The 18555-nt window shown below is 40.9% G+C and overlaps 1 protein-coding gene across 5 annotated transcripts in view; it reads right to left on the bottom strand.

Moving 5' to 3' along the window:
• The window catches only part of LOC127434106 (elongation of very long chain fatty acids protein 2-like), a 98933-nt gene that overhangs the window by 66489 nt on the left and 13889 nt on the right, over positions 1–18555 (bottom strand). The window lies entirely within an intron of this gene.

The following is an 18555-nucleotide window of genomic DNA, read 5'->3' as shown; positions in this document are numbered from 1 at the left end:
GATACGAAAAACTAATTCATGCATTCATGACCTCAAGGCTAGATTATTGAATGCATTACTTGGAGGATGTCCTGCAAGTTCAATAAATAAACTTCAATTGGTTCAAAATGCAGCAGCTAGAGTGCTGACTAGAACTAAGAGGTATGATCATATTAGCCCCATTTTATTGTCGCTACATTGACTACCTGTTAAATTTTGTATTCATTTTAAAATTCTGTTCACTACATACAAAGCTTTGAATGGTCTAGCTCCACAGTACTTAAGTGACCTTCTATTACGCTATTTTCCATCACGTTCATTCAAGATCGCAAAATACTTGCCTGATAATAATACCTAGGATATCAAAATCCACAAAAGGAGGTACTGTAGATAATTTTCCTATTTGGCTCTTAAACAATGGAATAGTCTCCCTAACACATTTCAGGACTCAGACACACTCTCTCAGTCTAAGTCTAGATTAAAGACTCCTCTATTCAGCCAGGCATACACATAATTTATCCATCAACTCATTCATAGTTATGCTGCATTAGTTAGGTCTGCCAGAACCAGAAACACTTCTCATATTTTATAACTCTGAAATAAATTGAATGCCATCTATTCTAATATTACTCTATTTGTTTTCCCAAGGTTTACAGAGCCTACCAGATCCAGCTCCGTTCCTGTATGGTGTCCGACTCCCATTGCTACATGTCACTGAGTAATGACAACTAACTGCATCTTGTGCAAGCCAGATACACCGCAGTCTACGGTGATGGACTTCACAGAGGATGTTCTGATTCCAACTCCAACCATAAGGCATGGGATACTGCATGTGCCACTATCTGAACCTTGGACCTCACCCAAATGACCTGCCAGATGAACTATGTTGCACCTCACTGATCTCTGTCTGCATCACCTTGGTCTAATAATAGACTACACTCTTAAAATGGAATGCAGAGACTATCAATTAATTGCCAACAAAAGCCTACATCAGCCAACTAACAAAGGACAATGCATCTACAATATGTGAACTTCTGCAGGTAATCCAGGGTGGACCTCAAAGACATTAGTCATTAATATTACAGTTCGTACAATATATTATTGTTTAACATTGGTCCTTAACACTTACTTAGTTTACTAATTTTAAACCATGACTTGCACTACACATAAATAACCAATATTCTCAGTATATTCATGCTGTTTAGCCAGAGGGGAACTGGCCCCCACAGTGAGCCTGGTTTCTCCCAATGTTATCTTTTTCCATTAACCTGCATCTTATGGAGTTTTGTGTTCCATGCCACAGTCGCATTCGGCATGCTCACAGGGGTTCTAAATAAAATTATTATTTACTTATTTAATTATTTATTTCTAAACAAATTTACACTCATATACCAGGAAGGTGACAGTAACCCAAATAACCACACATTCAGTTAGGACACTCTCGAGTAGATTTGACAAAATAGTTTATTGTGTAAATGTTATTGAGAGTAGGTTTGGTCTTGGTGGACTAGATCTGCTTATGCAAGCAGCTGCTGCTGCTGCTTAACACATTGCACATTGCACTGTACACAATACACTGCTACTATTGAGATATGCAGCTGCTGCTGAACACAACAGATACCCCCATAAGCAGACATAGACAGGGGAGCTGGGGAGCTGGAGGAAGAATACCATATACCACTGCTGTTAGACTGTAGCTGCAGAGGTGAGTGCCTGCTTATAAATGATTTGACAGAGGGTTAACAACTCTTGATTGGTTAGGAAGAGGCGTGTCAGAAACTGAGCTTATCGTCCTGCACCGCATACAGTTTCCTAAATGAACAAACAGAATATTTCCGTTAGGATAACTCTTGAGTAGATTTGACAAAATAGTTTATTGTGTAAATGTTATTGAGAGTAGGTTTGGTCTTGGCCGACTAGATCTGCTCACGCAGCCTGAGGAAACAATGCCCCCCCCCAACAGATCTAGCCGGCAGATATGTGGGCTACAGTGACGTGATATTAGACATGTGCATCTAGCAGTGTTCACTAAAAATGCATACCCCCAAATTTTTTTATTAATGTTGGCTTTAAATCTAGTGACCTAAAGACTATGTTTAAACAGGAAATACACTACTTGCCACTAATCTAAGCATCACTTGACCTAATTACCAGTGCATGCAAGGCTTCTTTTTTTTTAAGCCACTAATCTAAGCATTACTTGACCTTATTACCAGTGCATGCAAGGCATTTATTTATTTATTAATAAAGCCACTAATCTAAGCAGACTTGGGTCTGCTGATATCCCGGTTCTGACATAAATAAACTACTATGCCCCCCCCCCCCCACACACACACACACACACACACACACACATGAAGAGTCGAGACTTGGGGCATCCAAGATTTCACTGCAACTAGGCCTAATTTAACGATCGAAAGCTGCAGAAGGCCAACGTCCCATTTGCTTAAGTGTGGCTGTAGGAATTTTGGGCGCTGCAGTGGTGGCTGCACCGATCCTGAAGGAATGGCTGGTGTATGCTTGAGAGTCTAGTCCGGTGAGTAAGCAGAGTGGCTTCAACTTGGAGGCGAACCACAAACTAGTCATAGGCTTCCCCTCAGCCGTAAGGAAGAAAGGGTCTGTGGAGTTCCATGCTCGCAGGTATCGGGTCATGGCAGGGAGGGGACAAAAAACTGTATTAGTTTGGGCTATAGTAATGTGTGTACCTATGTTAAACTTACCATTTTTGAACGCTTTATAAAGATTGTGAATAGGTGGTGATCAACAGAAATATCTGATATTGTGAGATCTAGTGAAGGATTGAAGGGTGTTTTACATGTGAATTCTCCAGGCCTTAAAAACTTGTAAAAGGCTGTGAGGAAAGCACACTCTAAAAGATCATTTGTGTATGTATCGTAAACCCCAGATCTTAAAAGGTGCAACATCTTGTGTAATAATGGTAGAGTGAGAGGTAAGCGTTTATCTTTGCCTTTTGGGGATTCTTTCTTTAGACCATTCAGGAGCAGCCGGTTAGAGGGATGGCCGAGGAGACTAATCACATTATAGTCCTTCAGTTGCAGGTGAAATTGAATGCCTGCTATAGTGGCTTTAATAGAGTCAGGTTGTAATTTATGGGAGTTAAAGCAGTGCACTATGAAAGCACATATGATGGACAGATTTATTGGAAGAACAGGAACAGAGAAACCAGCACACACACAAAAAAAAGATAAGCCCAGACAGAATCATAAGCTTTGATCGTAGATTTAGCCATCCCTAACCTCATGAATGTAGCAGCGGAAGACAAGTACGAGGAGAAAATTTCGAATCTAGCACGACTTGGTTGAAGGGTGGGCATCTTAGGCTGGTAGGCTGGGCTTCTGGGCATAGAGCATGGAATTTCTGAAATTGAAACGAGAAAGGGCACCAGCAAACGTATTGTTTAAATCAGGAATGTAAGCAGCTTTGAGAATTACGTTTTTAATAATTAGTCGACGAACTAAGCGACTGATAGAGGGAATAGAGGAGCGACCTTTATTCATTATTTGTACTACCGCTCAGTTATCGCATAAGAAGGTTGTACGTTTGCTTCGCCATTTTTTCACCCCATATAAGGCATGGAATGATGATGGGGTAGATTTTGAAAAGTGCGATAGATTTAACCTCAGGTGGAAGGGAAAGAATTTCGGCTGGCCAATTTTCTGCAAACCACTTGTTACCGAATAACCCCCTGAAGCCTATAGAAGGAGCAGCATCAGTGTATATTTGAAGGGAGTTTGAGATTTCGACATAATCATTATTAAAAAAAAGATAAACTGTACCAATCTGATAAAAGGCGAGCCCAGAATTGCATGTCAGACTGACAGCCAAGGTTGAGTGTGACAATATCTTGAAGGTTTGGAATGGATTTTGACAGCTCAAGAAGTCTAGAGATGAATGCACGCCCTTGGGGAATAATGCACATAGCAAAATTAAGGTGCCCTAAAAGGGAAAGCAGATTGTGCTTGGATATGATTTTAGCAGAAACAAAAGACGACATACATTGATGAATTTGAGTGACTTTCTCCAGAGGAAGAGAAGCCATCATTCTCTGGCTATTAAGATCTAGGAACTTTAGGGATGTTGAGGGACCGATAATTTTTTCTTCAGAAAGAGTCACCCCAAGTTTGAGAAACAGATTTTATGTTGGAAATACTATGGTCTGGCGGGGATTTTGGATAGTCGACCATGAGAAAATCTTCTAAAAGGTGTAAAACAAAGGAGAGTTTATATTTATTGAGAAGGATCCAACAAAGTGCTTCTAATAGAGTGTCGAAGATGCTTGGGCTGCTGCGGTAGCCAAAAGCTAATCAAACTGTGAAGGATAATTTAGAACACCACCTGATTCCGAAAAGGTGCCATTGTGATGGATGAAGGGGCATAATTTTGAATGTGTCTGTGATATCAGCTTTCCCTAGCCAGGCACCTTTTCCAGCTGTTTTGATAAATTGAATTGTGTGGTCTACTGAAGTGTAGGATAGGGAAAAAATATCAGAAGGAATGAGAATGTCAATACTGGGAACCGGACTGTTATGCGGAGCAGAGAGATCGATAATGAGGTGTTTTTTACCTGAATATTTCCTGGTAGCAAGACCTATGGAATTAATGCAAAATATAGAGAATGGAGAATGGGCATAGGGGCCAATTAAATGGCCCTTTTTAACTTCTTTTTGAATTATGCCGTCAACAACTTTGGGCTCTTTCAGTGCTGACACAAGGTTTTTTGATACGGGAGTTGAGGAGGGGATAAAGCCAAGATCAGCTAGAAAACCTTGTAGAAGACCAGTAATTAAGATAATTTATTTAAAGTTCTTGTACGTTGATTGGAGTAGAAGAATGTTTATTCATTTTCTTGTTGGTCCGGGCTTGCTCTGGAGTATAGTAATCTGCAGTGTTCATCTTTCTTGTGGGGCGAGAGGGAAACCTAGATCTAGGTTCAGATTTGGAGGACGATGCTATGGAATCCTGTGTTGCTTGGAATGCTGTTCTGGGGCACAGTTTTGCAGAGTGAACGAATGATCCACAGACAGAGTAGGAAATAGCTTGATGACCTGTGAAGTGCCTACTGATAAACTCAAGATCAATCACAGACCAATCCAACTTCAAATTAAAACGTTGGATATAGAGAGTGGCTTTGGCTGAAAAAGATTTATGGTATTCATAGAAAAGCACACCACCGTAGGTGAGGGATAAATCTTAGATAATAGCCAAGTAGGTATCCAGTTCAACATGTCTCTCGGGAAATATTTCACATATGGTGTCCCTGTACACTCCAAAGGTAACATGAAATTCGGCTAAGGTTAGACTTTTAGAGATGAAAGGGTTCACACTCTTTCATGACTATAGACACATCACCCCAATCCACTATACACTTGTCCATCAGTCCAGAAGTGCAGATTAAAATTTAAACAAGACGAATGTCTTTAGCTGCTAGTATTTTGCTGTGGAGGCTTGGTGGAATTGCGGCTGTTGCAGGTATGAAAGGTGTGCCGCTGACAGAAGCCGGGAGAGCTGTAGCCAGGGAAAAGTGCTGAGTGACGTCGTTGATGATGTTACGGGAGCCTGATGGGGATGCCGGAGTGGTTACCTGGCAAGCCGAGTAGCCATTAATCTACTATCCAGTTTATTGATGGAATCTTTCATTTCCATAATTGCTGCGACGACCGGATCATTGGTGGAAGAAATGCCTGGATTTTTCTTTTTTGCGGGAGGTGGTAAAGTTGATGCCTTGACATTATGATGTTTTTGCTTGGCCTTGGCTTTGCTGTGGGGCTGATGTTGGGTCAGAGCTGTATTGTCTTGGGATCATAAAAAACCTCAAATAGCTCTTCATAGGATGCACTGGTTGGAGGAGATATTTTTTTATGATGAAGAGATCTTCCAGTGTCCGAGAAACTGGCCAATCTAAGATGGAAGCGCGCTTTAGCACGAGGCAAGCGCTCTGGCGGGTTTTGCTCAGAATACTGACATTTCTACCTGAGTGTACTGGTGGGGATTTTCGGATCTCTTGGCCGTTGTCTTGGTGATGCCCAGAATCTACCAGGGAAACGGCTTCTTCTGGGTCAGAGGATTCTAGAAGGGTGCGGTGTTCACGTTCAAAACGATGAACATTAGTATTACCACTGGTTGGACATTTGGTGGTACTATGGGGTCATTTTCATTAAGCAGGGTTAGGGTTAAGCATACACAATAAAGCAAGACACCTTGATTTCAAACTATGAACTTTATTTTTTTATTTATTTTAAATAAAAATTCAAATGAAACTGGAAAGAAATTACGTGCTATTAAAATGTGTTGTTCAACTTTTTGAAAGATGGCTTTACAACAGTTGTGAAGGGCAACATCTCTTTGTAAACTAACCTACTTCATCCATGCATTCTCTACCAGTCAGGTATTTTGTTGTCCAGTAAAATACATCGTGTATGAATAAATTTGTTTTGTTCCCTAATCCACAATATATATATATTTATATATCACAATATCCAATTACATTAGTAACCACCTTTCCATTTACCATCAGGCAAGTATCTGTCTAAACATGCAGGCGGAAAAGTACTTGCACAATATAAGACATAGAAACAATTATAAATGTAAAAATAATAATTATAATGATAATAATAATTACTGAAATTTAAATCATGGTTCAAGATGAACGTGTTTTTGTATTATTTTAATCACAGATGTATTGGCTGCAGAGTTGTGGTCATATTATTTGTAATATTAATTTGATAATAATAATAGCCTTATAATAATAATAATAATTAATGGGAAAACGAGCCAAAGGCATCAACTATTGGCGATCACTCTGACCATCGTCAATCCCCGAGATCATTGTCTATTGGCACAACCCTAAGTGCTATGCAGAAAATAATTTCTGAATATACAATACATCGAATATTGAGGCAGATGGGCTATAGCAGCAGAAGACCCCTCCGGGTATCACTACTGTCAGTTAAGCACAGGCTCACCAAAACTGGATGGTAGACGATTGGAAAAACATTTCCTGGTTTGACGAATCTCGATTTCTGCTGCGACATGCAGATGGTAGGCCCACTGCAGCCTCAGCTTTCTGTTCTTGGCTGATAGAAGTGGAACCCGACGTGGTCTTCTGCTGTTGTAGCCCATCCACCTCGGTTCGATGTGTTGTGCATTCTGAGATGATATTCTGCTCACTACGATTGTACAGAGGGGTTATATGAGTTACCGTAGCCTTTCTGTAAACTCGAACCAGTCAGGCCATTCTCCATTGACCTCTCTCATCAACAAGCCATTTTCACCCACAGAACTGCCACTCGCTGGATGTTTTTTTATTTTTTGCACCATTCTCTATACATTCTAGAGACTGTTGCACGTGAAAATCCCAGGGGTTCAGCAGTTACAGAAATACTCCACCTAGCCCGTCTGGCAACAGCAATCATGCCATGGTCAAAATCACATAGAACAATTTTGTTCCCCATTCCGATGGTTTATTTAAACATTAACTGAAGCTCCAGACCCGTATCTGCATGATTTTATGCATTGCATTGCTGCCATACAATTGGCTGACTAGATAATCGCATGAATAAGAAGGTGTACCTAATAAAGTGGTCGGTGAGTGTATAAAAATTCAGCAAAAAAAGAAATGTCCCTTTATCAGGACACTGTATTTTAAAGATAATTTTGTAAAAATCCAAATAACTTTACAGAACTTTATTGTAAAGGGTTTAAACAATGTTTTCCATGCTTGTTCAATGAACCATAAACAATTAATGAACATGCACCTGTGGAATGGTCGTTAAGACACTAACAGCTTACAGATGGTAGGCAATTAAGGTCACAGTTATATAAAAACTTAGGACACTAAAGACACCTTTCTACTGACTCTGAAAAACACCAAAAGAAAGATGCCCAGGGTCCCTGCTCATCTGTGCGAACGTGCCTTAAGCATGCTGCGTGGAGGCACGAGGACTGCATATGTGGCCAGGGCAATAAATTGCAATGTCCGTACTCTGAGACACCTAAGAAAGAGACAGGAAGGACAGCTGATCGTCCTCGCAGTGGCAGACCACGTGTAACAACACCTGCACAGGATCGGTACATCCGAATATCACACCTGTGGGACAGGTACAGGATGGCAACAACAACTGCCTGAGTTACACCAGGATCACACAATCCCTCCATCAGTGCTCAGACTGTCCGCAATAGGCTAAGAGAGGCTGGACTGAGGGCTTGTAGGCCTGTTGTAAGGCAGATCCTTACCAGACAACACCAGCAACAACATCACCTATGGGCAAAAAACCACCTTCGCTGGACCAGACAGGACTGGCAAAAAAGTGCTCTTCACTGACGAGTCACGGTTTTGTCTCACCGGGGTGATGGTCGGACTCGTGTTTATCGTCGAAGGAATGAGCGTTACACCGAGGCCTGTACTCTGGAGCGGGATTAATTTGGAGGTGGAGGGTCCGTCATGGTCTGGGGCGGTGTGTCACAGCATCATCGGACTGAGCTTGTTGTCATTGCAGGCAATCTTAAAGCTGTGCGTTACAGGGAAGACATCCTCCTCCCTCATGTGGTACCCTTCCTGCAGGCTCATCCTGACATGACCCTCCAGCATGACAATGCCACCAGCCATACTGCTTGTTATGTGCATGATTTCCTGCAAGACAGGAATGTTAGTGTTCTGCCATGGATCTCAGTCCCATTGAACACGTCTGGGACCTATTGGATTGGAGGGTGAGTGCTAGGGCCATTCCCCCCAGAAATGTCTGGGAACTTGTAAGTGCCTTGGTGGGAGAGTGGGGTAACATCTCACAGCAAGAACTGGCAAATCTGGTCAGTCCATTAGGAGAAGATGCACTGCAGTACTTAATGCAGCTGGTGGCCACACCAGATACTGACTGTTACTTTTGTTACAGTTCAGGGACACATTATTCCATTTCTGTTAGTCACATGTCTGTGAAAGTTGTTCAGTTAATGTCATAGCTGTTGAAACTTTTTATGTTCATACAAATATTTACACATTAAATTTGCTGAAAATAAAAGCAGTTGAAAATGAGAGGACATTTCTTTTTCGCTGAGTTTATATATATATATATATATATATATATATATATATATATATATATATATATATATATATATACAGTTGTGCTCAAAAGTTTGCATACCCTGGCAGAAATTGTGAATCATGTATATCACATATGACTGATCATGCAAAAAAACTGTCTTTTATTTAAGGATAGTGATCATATGAAGCCATTTATTATCATATAGTTGTTTGGCTCCTTTTTAAATCATAATAATAACAGAAATCAAACAAATGGCCCTGATCAAAAGTTTACATACCCTTGAATGTTTGGCCTTGTTACAGACACACAAGGTGACACACACAGGTTTAAATGGCAATTAAAGATTAATTTCGCACACCTGTGGCTTTTTAAATTGCAATTAGTGTCTGTGTTTAAATAGTCAATTTGTTTGTTAGTTTGTTAGCTCTTATGTGGATGCATTGAGCAGGCTAGATACTGAGCCATGGGGAGCAGAAAAGAACTGTCAAAAGACCTGCGTAACAAGGTAATGGAACTTTATAAAGATGGAAAAGGATATAAAAAGATATCCAAAGCCTTGAAAATGCCAGTCAGTACTGTTCAATCACTTATTAAGAAGTAGAAAATTCGGAGATCTCTTGATATTAAGCCACGGTCAGGTAGACCAAGAAAGATTTCAGCCACAACTGCCAGAAGAATTGTTCAGGATACAAAGAAAAACCCACAGAGGAGAAAAACAGGCTGCTCTGGAAAAAGACGGTGTGGTTGTTTCAAGGAGCACAATACGACAATACTTGAACAAAAATGAGCTGCATGGTCGAGTTGCCAGAAAGAAGCCTTTACTGCGCCAATGCCACAAAAAAGCCTGGTTACAATATGCCCAACAACACTTTGACACACCTCACAGCTTCTGGCACACTGTAATTTGGAGTGATGAGACCAAAATAGAGCTTTATGGTCACAACCATACAGCCTATAGTGAAAATTATACCATCCCCACTGTGAAGCATGGTGGTGGCTCACTGATGTTTTGGGGGTGTGTGAGCTCTAAAGGCACGGGGAATCTTGTGAAAACTGATGGCAAGATGAATGCAGCGGTTATCAGAAAATACTGGCAGACAATTTGAATTCTTCTGCACGAAAGCTGCGCATGGGATGCTCTTGAACTTTCCAGCATGACAATGACCCCAAGCACAAGGTCAAGTTGACCCTCCAGTGGTTACAGCAGAAAAAGGTGAAGGTTCTGGAGTGGCCATCACAGTCTCCTGACCTTAATATCATCGAGCCACTCTGGGGAGATCTCAAACGTGCGGTTCATGCAAGAGGGCCAAAGACTTTGCATGACCTGGAGGCATTTTGCCAAGATGAATGGGCAGCTATACCACCTGCAAGAATTTAGGACCTCATAGACAACTATTACAAAAGACTGCATGCTGTCATTGATGCTAAAGGGGGCAATACACAGTATTAAGAACTAAGGGTATGCAGACTTTTGAACGGGTCATTTTTTTCTTTGATGCCATGTTTTGTTTTATGATTGTGCCATTGTGCCATATGAATCCCATAAGAAATAAAAGAAATGTGTTTTGCCTGCTCACTCATGTTTTCTTTAAAAATGGTACATATATTACCAATTCTCCAAGGGTATGCAAACTTTTGAGCACAACTGTGTGTGTATATATATATATATATATATATATATATATATATTACAGTTGAAGTCAGAAGTTTACATACACTTAGGTTGAAGTCATTAAAAAAAAATTTTTAACCACTCCACAGATTTAATATTGGCAAACTATAGTTTTGGCAAGTCGATTAGGACATGTACTTTGTGCATGACATGAGTAATTTTTCCAACAGTTGTTTACAGACAGATTGTTTCACATTTAATTGACAATTCCATTGGGTCAGAAGTTTACATACACTAAGTTAATTGTGCCTTCTAAGCAAGTGCATATGGGGACAAAGATCTTAGTTTTTAGAGAAAGTTCTCTGGTCTAATGAAACAAAAATTTAACTGTTTGGACATAATGACCATTGTTATGTTTGGAGGAAAATGGGTGAGACTTGCAAGCCGAAGAACACCATCCCAACCATGAAGCATGGGGGTGGCAGCGTCATTTTGTGGGGGTGCTTTGCTGCAGGAGGGACTGGTGCACTTCACAAAATAGATGGCATCATGAGGAAGGAAAACTATGTGGATATATTGAAGCAGCATCTCAAGACATCAGCCTGGAAGTTAACGTTTGCAAATGGGTCTTCCAAATGGACAGTGACCCCAAGCATACCTCCAAAGCTGTGGCAAAATGGCTTAAAGACAACAAATTCAAAAAGGTGAGCCATGAGACTGTGTCAGCTGCCCCTTCAACGCCTAGCTTGGCCTGGTTTCGCTACCCCACTCAATCCCTCTCCAGAAACCCCCAGATAATAATAATAATAATTCCTTCCCACCCCTTTCCTTTTCTACATTTTACCTCACCACATATCGCAATTTTACCCTATTCCTACTCTCTCACTTCTGCACACACCACTTTTTATTCTTCCTTCTTAACCTTTTACTACTTGCTCTACCATTTCTTTCAGAGATTTTTTCAATGCTGATCCAAAGATACCAGTGTTTTTCAACAGGTGCTGCATTGATGTTTCAATAAACCCTCAACACCCAACCTCCACAGGGTAAGTGGCAGCTCTCCATCCATTCCCTACACTTGGCAGCCAGATCAGCATATTTAAGCTTTTTCCTCTCATAGGCTGCCTCCAGTCCCTCTTCCCATGGGACAGTAAGTTCAATCATTTTGACTTTCCTAGCTGATGCCGACCATAGAACAATGCCGGCCTCAAGGAGGTAATGCTGATCTCAGAAGGAATTTTAGCTTCTGGCCAAGGTTGATCACCATTGACCAATCACTTCCATGTGCCAGGATTGACCTATCCTCCCTCCATGCCTTGCCACCTCCCTTTTTTAACAAACATAATGTACTTCCTCTGAGGAGCATGTTGGCCTTTGTTGGCCTTATTCTAAACACCTCAAGGATCTAAACCAGCTTTCACAGAACCTGATCATGCCACCACCTGTACCATCCTTGTGCCAAGGTGGTCTTGCACCAAGCCAATATATGCTGCAGATTTGCACTTGGGGCCTTGCAGCGGGGACAACTCTCTTCTTTACCATACCACTGAGACAAATATCCAGGGCTTGGAAGAGTGCCATAGGTGGGTCTTATTTGAAAACTTAGCTTGGCCTGACTTATCCTCCACAGGTCAGCCCATCCTAAACTATGTAAGATGTACCTTCCCATACTGTCCAGAGCCCTTGCTGCTGCAGGCTAGCTGCTCAAATCATATACCCTTCCTCTTCCATCTTAGTTACTTCTGTCACTACCTTCGCTTTCTTCTGTTTTTTAGAGGCTTCTGATCACAGTTTGGGAGTCATCCCCCATCCAAGACCTGCTCTTCCTGATTGGGTTCTTCCAACAATCTCTTGTTGCTTCAGTCTTGAAACCGCCCTGTTTACAGCCTCCTCTGCCTTCCAGGCATGGCCTGTTTGGACCTGGCCTTGACAAGCCCTCACTGACTGGTCTGTTGATTCCCTTAGTTCTAAGAACAGCCTGGTCTTCTCCTGCTTGTAACCCAGGGTTATGGACTTTAATGGCATTTGTAAGGCATTTCTTCCAAACAATGCTATGTCTGAAAGACAACGCGGCAAGCCCAGCCACTTCCTGATGTAACCATTGGCCTCGGTGTGCATCCTTACCACTGCCGCTGCAGTGATCTCACACATCTTTAGCGGCAGCATCATCAGGTGATGATACAATGTAAATTGGTAACACCAGAACTTGTATTTGCCAGGTAGATGACAATTGTCTCTCTTATCCAAGTCCTCTTTCAGCTGCTTCAGAACCAACCTAGCCATGTGTTTAATTTATGTTCTGGAAAATATCACATTTATTTTGAAACAAAATACTTATTTGTCATTTTCAATTTTGGTCCAGGTGATTGTATCATACATTTTTCAACAACTGTCCAATAAGTGAATGGATATCATTTGGGGTAAAATGTCCCCATGTTGCAGGGGCTATAGCCCCTATTAAACACATTGTTTTTCTTAATTGGAGGGAAAAGATTTGTTATGAAAAATGTTCAAAGTGGGCTCAATTTGACTGAACCAACCACAATGGAGATTCATTTGTTTATAGAAAACTTAAGATGTAATGAAATGTAAAATGTGATTGAAATAAACAAGAAATTATGCAACCTTTTCTGAAGTGGTTATTTTGAACAAGCATTATTTTAATAATAATAATAATAAGTTTAATTTCTATAGCGCCTTTCAAGAGCTCAAGGACGCTTCACATTAATAACATGATGCAATAATACTTTGACATTGTACAGCAAATACAAAATATAGCTGCAAGCAGTGATGATGGGCCCAAGCACTATGGGTCCATTTCCACCCGGTGGCTTTTGGGAAAACAATGCATGAGGGACACATGCATTTGTTCGAGTAAACAAGACACCATGTCTTACCTTCTGCTCAGACATAATGGTAAACAACTTTGATGTGTGTGGCAAATGAAATAAATGTGTAATTATGGCAAATTTTTTAATTCCTTTGAACATCTATTGTTGCCAGCTGGAGGCCCTATGACCGTGACCCATCATAGTTACATTCATGTCATAAGCATTATTAAACATATGGCAGAGTTTGTTAAATACACCTGAATGCAATACAACATCATGTAATTTGATCTGTTGCATGACAACACTTCATATCTAGAATCCCTTCACAATTTTACATCAGCGGTGTCTTGACATTATTAAATATTTTGAAGTGGTTTGGGTAAATGTACTGTAAGAGGACTATTTCAAAGTCTGTTGTAAGTGCCACACTTCCTGCTTCCTGTGGGTGGTGCTATGACCATGACCCACAGTAGCCATATCCATGTGATCAGCCCACATTACCAAACATACAGCTCAATTCTCCATTTTTTTGCCATTAATTTATTGCCTCGCCATGGCAGCACAGTTCTATTTATCATAAATCTGTTCGCAATTTAGCATCTTCAATGTCTTGGCATAATGTTGCCTAAATGTGGTGACTGTCACATGAATCTTCAAAAAATCCAAAATGGCCAACTTCCTGACTGTATTTATGAAAGTAGTCTAGCTTGATGAGAACAATATATGTACCAAGTTTGGTGACTCTAGGTGAAAATGGGGGTGGAAAAGAGACCCCCCCCCCCATAATAATGTCATAATTTGACATAATTCTAAACCATTTTGAAGCAATTTGGGTAAATATAAGAGGACTATTTTAAAGTCCGTTGTAAGAGCTACACTTCCTGCTGCCAGGTGGTATGAAAAATGCTAAAAACAAAAAAGTAGTGATTTCTAAATTATACTCACCTTTTGCTAAACTGAAAACACTAAACACTTAAACAGGTGAGGCAATCATGTCATAGTATACAGTGCATCTGGAAAGTATTCACAGCGCTTCACTTTTTCCACATTTTGTTATGTTACAGCCTTATTCCAAAATGGATTAAATTCATTATTTTCCTCAAAATTCTACAAAAATACCCCATAATGACAACGTAAAAGAAGTTTGTTTGAAATCTTTGCAAATTTATTAAAAATAAAAAACTAACAAACAAAATTTTTAAAAAATCACATGTACATAAGTATTCACAGCCTTTGCTCAATACTTTGTTGCAGCACCTTTGGCACCAATTACAGCCTCAAGTCTTTTTGAGTATGATGCTACAAGCTTGGCACACCTATTTTTGGGCAGTTTCTCCCATTCTTCTTTGCAGGACCTCTCAAGCTCCATCAGGTTGGATGGGGAGCATCGGTGCACAGCCATTTTCAGATCTCTCCAGAGATGTTCAATCGGGTTCAAGTCTGGGCTCTGGCTGGGCCACTCAAGGACATTCACAGAGTTGTCCTGTAGCCACTCCTTTGTTATCTTGGCTGTGTGCTTAGGGTCGTTGTCCTGTTGGAAGATGAACCTTCACCCCAGTCTGAGGTCCAGAGCGCTCTGGAGCAGGTTTTCATCAAGGATGTCTCTGTACATTGCTGCATTCATCTTTCTCTTGATCCTGACTAGTCTCCCAGTTCCTGCCGCTGAAAAACATCCCCACAGCATGATGCTGCCACCACCATGCTTCACTGTAGGGATGGTATTGGCCAGGTGATGAGCGATGCCTTGTTTCCTCCAGACATGATGCTTGCCATTCAGGCCAAAGAGTTCAATCTTTGTTTCTCATGGTCTGAGAGTCCTTCAGGAGCCTTTTGGAAAACTCCAGGCAGGCTGTCATGTGCCTTTTATTGAGGAGTGGCTTCCGTCTGGCCACTCTACCATACAGGCCTGATTGGTGGAGTGCTGCAGAGATGGTTGTTCTTCTGGAAGGTTCTCCTCTCTCCACAAAGAAACGCTGGAGCTCTGTCAGAGTGACCATCGGGTTCTTGGTCACCTCCCTGACTAAGGCCCTTCTCCCCCGATTGCTCAGTTTGGCCAGGCGGCCAGCTCTAGGAAGAGTCCTGGTGGTTCCAGACTTCTTCCATTTACAGATGATGGAGGCCACTGTGCTTATTGGGACCTTCAATGCTGCAGAAAGTTTTCTGTACCCTTCCTCAGATCTGTGCCTCGATACAATCCTGTCTCAGAGGTCTACAGACAATTCCTTGGACTTCATGGCTTGGTTTGTGCTCTGACATGCACTATTAACTGTGGGACCTTATATAGACAGGTGTGTGCCTTTCCAAATCATGTCCAATCAACTGAATTTACCACAGGTGGACTCCAATCAAGTTGTAGAAACATCTCAAGGGTGATCAGTGGAAGCAGGATGCACCTGTGCTCAATTTTGAGTGTCATGGCAAAGGCTGTGAATACTTATGTACATGTGATTTTTTTTCGTTTTTTATTTTTAATAAATTTGCAAAGATTTTAAACAAACTTCTTTCATGTTGTCATTATGGGGTATTGTTTGTAGAATTTTGAGGAAAATAATTAATTTAATCCATTTTGGAATAAGGCTGTAACATAACAAAATGTGGAAAAAGTGAAGCGCTGTGAATACTTTCCGGATGCACTGTATAAGGAGCCTCCAAAAGCAGCCTAGTCCTTCAGAAGCAAGGATCATTCGAGACTTGTCAATTTGCCAACAGATGCTTCAACAAATAATCCAGCACTTTGAGAACAATGTTCCCTAAAGACAAATTGGAAGGATTTCGGGCATTTCACCCTCTACAGTGCACAATATAGTTAAATGTTTCAAGGAATCTGGTCAAATCTCTGTGCGTAAAGGGCAAGACGAAAACCACTTCTGAATGAGCGTGATCTCTGATCCCTCAGACATCACTCTCTCTAAAAAACATCATTCATCTGTAATAAATATCATGAACATGGGCTTGGGATTACTTTAGTAAACCTTTGTAAGTCAACACCATTCGCTGCTGCATCCACAGATGCAAGTTAAGACTTTACTATGCAAAGCAGAAGCCCTACATCAACACTGTCCAGAAGTGCTGCCGACTTCTCTGGGCTCGGTCTCCGTCCAATTTCACTGATCCAGCTATACGTTAAAATATTGTCAAAAATTTTGGCTAACCGATTAAGTAAAGTTATGACATCTCTTATACATATAGATCAGGTGGGGTTTATTCGGGTCCATAGCGTTTCTGATAACATTAGGCATTTCATCAATATCATGTTGTCAGTGGCGAATGATCAGGCTCCGGTCACTGCCATCTCACTTGACGCCTAAAAGGTGTTTGATATGGTAGAATGGGATTATCTTTTTAAGATTTTGGAAATGTACGGGTTCGGGAATACTTTTATTGTTTGGATTAAGTTACTTTATAGACACCCAGTAGCGGCGGTACAAACTAATGGATTTCACATTATTTTACTCTGGATAGGGGCGCCCGGCAGGGTTGCCCTTTTCCCCCATTATTGCTCTGTCTTGCCCTGGAACCATTAGCAGCCGCGATAAGAAAGGAGGATGATTTTCCAGGGGTGGTGGTGGGAGGTGTGGCGCATAAGATTTTGCTTTATGCAGATGATATTTTATTATTCGTCTCTGACCCTACTAGAGCTATGCCTTGCCTCCACAGAATTATTAATTCCTTTTCTACGTTTTCGGGATACAGAGTTAATTGGGTTAAATACGAAGCTTTGGCTCTGATAGTGTACTGCCCAGTAACGGCTTTTCAGCCAGATGCCTTCCAGTGGCCCAAACAGGGCATTAAGTATTTGGGTATTTTATTCCCAGCAAATTTGTGTGATTTAGTTAGAGATAATTTTGTCCCTTTCATAAAAAGGTTTTCGAGCAATGTGGGCAGGTGGGCTTCATTACATTTATCTATGATTGGGAAGGTTAATGTTATTAAAATGAATTGTATTCCAAGTCCTTCATTTGGAATGGTAAACATCCCAGATTACATTTCAGTAAGTTGCATAGGCCGATTGACAAAGGTGGGCTAGGCCTACACAAGATTTTGTTTTATTATTATGCATTCGGTCTCAGACATTTTGGCTCATTGGTCGCTTCCACCAGAGAGAGCCCCTCCCTAGTTTGTATTGAACAGGAAGTTCTTGCCTCTATTTCACCATTGCAAAGCCTTTCTATCAAACTAATTTGAGAAGTTAAGTTACACCCCGTTATCTCACATTTGCACTCAGTATGGACAAAAGTGTCCAGAGTGTTTAATTCGGACATTTATTTAAATGTAGCCTCAAGCATATGGCTGAACCCAAAACTATGTATTAATAAGTCCCCTTTCTGCTGGACAGAGTGGATTGAGAGGAAGGTTAATATGCTTAGTGACCTATATGAGAGTGGAGTGTTGAGATCCTTTGAAAATATGGTTCAACATTTTGGGATTCCCAGATCTCAGTTCTTTAGGTATTTACAGCTGCGCCACCTGCTCTGTGCTATTTTTGGGAGTACCATACACCCTCTAAAGCAACAGATACTCTAGGAGTGGTGATTACTGCTTTTGGAAAAGGTCATGAGCCATCAGTGTATTACTCCCTGTTAATTCAGAGTCTGGGGGACGGAGCTTCAACTTCTCAAGAGATTATGCGAGAAAGATTTCAACTTGGTATTGGAGGAGGGAGTGTGGGCTAGGATTCTAAAAAACGTCATAAGCACCTTATGCAATTCAAGATTTTACATAGATTCTATTGGACCCCCTCTAGATTGTATACGCTTGGTCTTAAAGACACACCCACCTGCTGGCGATGCCAATCAGAAGATGGAGACACAACCCATGTTCTTCAATGATCACACTGGGTCGTGCTGTGAACTGTTTATCCAGAAAAGTGAATCTTGTGGCAAAAAACACACGTTATAAAAGCACGATTCTAAATAAAATCTAGATGCCTGAAATTGAATAAAAATATATTACAACTGTATAGTAAAATGTAATATTCACTGTAATAATAATAATAATAATTAAGATCCAAGAATTTTGCTTGAAGGTTCAGAGTTTTGTGTGTGATGTATTGGGCACTCAAATTAAATTT

Source organism: Myxocyprinus asiaticus, chromosome 44 (assembly GCF_019703515.2).
Source record: "Myxocyprinus asiaticus isolate MX2 ecotype Aquarium Trade chromosome 44, UBuf_Myxa_2, whole genome shotgun sequence".
NCBI lineage: Eukaryota > Metazoa > Chordata > Actinopteri > Cypriniformes > Catostomidae > Myxocyprinus > Myxocyprinus asiaticus.
Note: the sequence above shows the minus strand (reverse complement) of the source record. Positions and strands in the feature narration are given on the sequence as shown.